The 5,145-nt window shown below is 34.3% G+C and overlaps 1 non-coding gene across 1 annotated transcript; it reads right to left on the bottom strand.

Moving 5' to 3' along the window:
• Positions 1 to 262: 262 nt before the first annotated feature.
• TRNAG-CCC (transfer RNA glycine (anticodon CCC)) lies at positions 263 to 333 on the bottom strand. Its single transcript has one exon. It is a non-coding gene; the product is annotated as a tRNA-Gly (tRNA).
• Between the last annotated feature and the right edge of the window lie 4,812 nt (positions 334 to 5,145).

Here is a 5,145-nt window from a genome sequence, read left to right as displayed (position 1 = left end):
AACACAGTATAACCACTTACACTATATTATCCTCAACCTCTGTTTTTGAACAGTTATCTATTTTCTCCTTGTTACCACAGAGACTCGTGTAACACGAATATCAATCCTTCTTGAACTTCTCAACTTTATAACTTTTATATCATGTAACCTGTTTTTTTAATATAATCTGATTCTTATAATTAATTCTATCACCAAGAGTGAGGTGAACGAGTTAAAACAAATATTGTTTAAGGGATATAAAACTTCTTATTTATAGTTCTCGTGCGCCGCCCAGGAATCGAACCCGGCTCACAAGAATGGGAATCTTGCATGATACCACTACACTAACGGCGCTTAACTATCATTTAAATTTCTGAATCAGTCAACAATAAACAGATGGTAACGTATTTAATCTTGTAATTTCTTTTCTATATACACATGCTTTCTGCAATAAGATATAGTAGCGACTGATGCGGGTGTGACAAGATAAATTCAGCTCTTGTACAACACGTTCTACAAACTTACAAGACAAGATATGTCAGTCATGTCTTGGGTTCCATACTATTTCCTTATCATGGCGTTACCTTTTAGAGTCCAGAGAGAAATGCTATCCAACAGTTCTGTGTAATTTCATGTTTAACCTGTGTCGAAAACCAGTAATTATTAAATTTACTTTTTGTAAATTCAAATGGAGTAACTACTATATTTAATTGTTACCAGTTTGTTCAAGACATAAATCACTTCCGTCCTTCATACCATCTTCCAGTATTCTTCCCACTACTATAATTACTATTGTCACATATTAGGTAAATCGGTACACCTAAAAATACCACAGTTTAAAGTATAAAAGTACACGTCTCTTCTAAAACTTATACAATCAATTATGAATGTTGAAAGTTCTGTAGGATCGTTTTCACAACGAACTAAGATGATTCTTAACTTGTGATGTACAGACTAAAAGTCATCATGATTTACTTTCACGTGCGATCATTATCTAGTATTTCAACAAGCCTGCCAAATTTTCTCCATTCATATATAAGTTAACGCTATCCATCACTGACGTCCTGTGACACAATTTGCAGCATATAGATATAAGACTTAAATTACTACCGTGTTAGTTAATTTATAGTTAGTTTGCTTTACAACAAACTGACATTGGACTATCTGTTGTGTCTACCGTGAGGAATTGAACCTAAATTCTTTATCTGGAAAACGGAATTTCTTTCGTAAATAGGATATTGCGCTCTTCTCCAACAGGATTAGTGCAGTATGTTAATTAAATTACGTATGCGCTTCTTGACGGCTAATCAGACAACAACTGCACGTGGTCACGCCCATAGTTTGCACCTTCCGCCAACTCAGTGTATGTGTTTTCTTATAACAAAGCCACGTCGGGCTATCTGCTAAGTCCAACGAGGGGAATCGAAACCCTGATTTTAACGTTGTAAACTCGTAGACTTACCGCCGTATTAGCGGAGGACTAACCCAATGAGTTTAAAACACCAGTTCTGTGATTTATTTTGTTTTTCTCTGCTAGAAGGCTGAGGTCAACTGGAATATTTAGTTTGCTCAGACGTTGGCGTTTCGTTAAGCTACCAAGTTTGATTTCTGAGTAACAGGTTAGTTTTACTTAACAAATATTTACAATGAAGCAATATTACAACTTACAAAACACTTTAGAAAACTGTAAGTGCTCCAGGCCGTACCTAACAACTTCTCTTCTTTTTCGCGTTGGGTCACAGACCGATCCTTTTTAAAATGTGTTTTCTTATAGCAGAGCCACAAAGGAGGATCGAACCACTAATTTTAGCGTTGTAAATCCACAGACTTACTGCTGTCTCAGATGGGGAAGGAATTAAGCCCGACACGTCCAGGTTGGTAGGGTGCTTGACTCGTAATGTGAAGGTTGTGGGTTCGAACCTCCGTCACATCAACATATTCGCACCTTCAGCAATGAAGGCGTAATAATGTGACGGTCAGTTCCGCTATTAGATGATAAAAGAGTAGCCCACCTGTTCTGATATCATCTTCGTTTGATAAATTGTTTATTTTTCCAGTGAGCAGTGAAGAATTTGTTTCACAGAATAGTGAAACATCTATCTTATAAAGTGAAATGTAAACAGAAAGTTGGATGTCATAAAGTTTAAGCCACAGTTACTTTAGTATTTTACACTTAACTTGGGGTACATTTTCATTTAGTGTTTGTCCTTGATATTATAGTTTACGATATAGGCAGTCGCCAGAGATCTTACATTTAAAGTTTTTATATTTTAATTTGTTAAAGTACACATCAGGTCATCTCCTTGTTGCATTGTTTATCATGTTGATTGTGGCATTGAGAGGACCATCCAATTAGATAATTTGTTCTTTTTTACATAATAACCTAAGTCTAGTATTTAGCCACAGCGATCTATTTATAATGTTATTCCCACAGTTAACTCTTGGGAGTATTCAGTACAGGTATGATGTACCAAACCAGTCTAAACGATAAATATAACCTAACCCGATCCCCATTATATAAACATTAACCTGGGTATACACCGTTTGATCTGATCCTCTCCATCTTAACAGCCGTTTCAATAACCTAATATATTTCAAATCGGTCAGTTTGCTCATCTACACTTTGTGCTAATGATATTTTCATAAAATATTAAATCTTACAAACGTAAATTTCTTACTTTATATCACTCGGAAAATTGTTGTGAAATTTGAAAATAGTTAAACCATAACTTTCAACTAAATCCACTAGGAGACTTATCTAGTACGCAAGTATAGAATGACCAAAAGAAATGACCTCTCGGTCTTTTGTCTGTTTCCGTGACGTTTTACAACTATGACGTAATAGTTGCCAAAACCGTTTCGTTGCGCACCGACCATTTTGTTCCTTTCAGTGCTGGTGTTTTATGTAAATCTATCAGTGCTTTTTTTCGGATTACATACTTTGTGAGACTATTTTTTGTCTTGATATTGTTACTTTACGTTAGTTTTATGATAACATGGTAACTGCGTTGCTTATGTTTGTAAAAACGGTTCGGCATCGGGCAAAAGCTTCTTTTCGTTCCCGTGCGAACAGAAGGAACCGGCAAGGTGGAGACAGTGGGTGTAGATGGTCAATAGGAAGAACTGGACTCCTTCACACGATCTAAAGCTTTGTCAAGATCACTTTGAACGCTCATGTTTTGTGTCGAATCGCACTGTTTTGGATTCCGTGGGATTCAAGCCAGGCAGGTTTAGACTGTAAAAACCATCACCAGTAGACAGGATCGTCCTCACCATCTTTCCTCATGCAGAGCTGAGGACTTATCTCAGCCTGCAGCGTACAGGTTCCACCATCCCTTGCCATCACGTAAAGAACAAACTTAAAGGTATGTGTGCAGTATAAAGCGATAAACAATAACTAATATAATATAATAATTTAAAAAGTACAAGTTTTTGAAGAATGTAACTAGACATACACATTTACACATTCATGAGCGTGTTTTGCATTTGTGGCATCTGAAAGTCAGTGAAACTTTGATTTCCTAGTCTAGACAGTGGAGAAATGTATCCCAAATAGAGTATATTACAAGTTTGAAAGCTGGTAGATCATTCTGTAGATGTTTTTGTATCATTTTTACATATGGAAAAGTTTGAAGAATACCATTTTTCAAATTTAACATTTCAAGATAAATTGAAATAAGACTATGTCTTGAACATGTTGAAATAATCAAGTACATGTTATGTATTTAAAAAAAACATTGTAGACATGCAAACAATCAAATATAAACTCCATAACATATTTCCATAACTCATCGTAATAAAATTAATCTTAACACAGTACTTTGACCTTGTTATATTAATTGTAAATCTCATAAACCTCATAAAGCATGTTGTTTGAATATATAATCTTATTTCTTCAGTATCACTCACAGTTCCGCTACTCTCGCTCGTGGAACTGTCCTCATCACTAGAACTTGTCAAATCTGTGTCAAAAGTAACTGTTCTAGGTTCGTTCAGAGTAGGTTTGAATTGATATGGTGCTACTCAACACTGTTCACAACACAAAGTCAAAACAGACTCCACCTCTGTTTCTCCGTATGCACTGGCCATGTTTATTTACGAGTCGAGTGCCTTATCCACCTGGCCATGCCGGGCCAGCATTCTTGTGAAAAAGATTATCTCTAAAACACAGATATTGCTAGGTGGACTATCAAAAACAAAAGCAGTGATCTTTAAATAGAATAACTACTGATAAGTAAACTGATGTCACTTCAGGAGGGAAAGAACGTGCAAAAACTGAACATAAAGTTTTTAATTACTCATAACTATTAATCACCACTGCCAGACCGAAGTAGCTAAATGGATGAAGTGCTTAAAAACTGTGCATGTGAGTAGAAGACTAAAGGGGTGTGAGTAAAGTTTGCCAGTCGAAGGTAAAGAGAGTGCCCAAAAATATATTGTAAAGTTGCAGAAATCAAGAGCGACCTAACAAAAGTAAAAAAAATCTAAGAAACAAATAAATCGAATCATGTTTGAAATCCCTTTACTTCATACTTAAAATTAATTAAGACCATTTCTTGAAGTAAAGAATATAGAGATAATATATAAGTTTAAGTTATATCAGACAAACAAGTATAAACATAAAGCTATATGAGACAAACAAGTATAAATATAAAGCTATATCAGACAAACAAATGTAAGTTTAAATTTATATCAAAAAATAAGTATAAAGTTATATCAGTTAAACAAGTATAAATATAAAGTTATATCAGACAAACAAGTATAAATATAAAGTTCTATTGGACAAACAAGTATCAATATAAAGTTATATGAGACAAACAAGTATAAATATAAAGCTTCCTATTAAATAACAAAAGAATGTTGTTCATAAACAGCATCAGATTATGAAATGTTTTGAATGATATTTCGAACTGTTATGTCAGGTGAAATTCTGCGATATTAGGTATAAGATTCTAACTCATGTGTAATCCGTTAACATTGCCTTTCAAGTATAATTACCTTTTAAATTCTATATGACAAAATGGATTACTTCCTTTCATAATGATATATACTGAACTTTAGAAGTGTAACATGCTACATTTCTGTCTAGTTTAATTTCTCTGATACAACTATTATTATGATAAAGTCAGTACACTTTATGTATATAGAGATGGCCAAGGTACTCAG

Source organism: Tachypleus tridentatus, chromosome 1 (genome assembly GCF_004210375.1).
Source record: "Tachypleus tridentatus isolate NWPU-2018 chromosome 1, ASM421037v1, whole genome shotgun sequence".
Lineage (NCBI taxonomy): Eukaryota > Metazoa > Arthropoda > Merostomata > Xiphosura > Limulidae > Tachypleus > Tachypleus tridentatus.
Note: the sequence above shows the minus strand (reverse complement) of the source record. Positions and strands in the feature narration are given on the sequence as shown.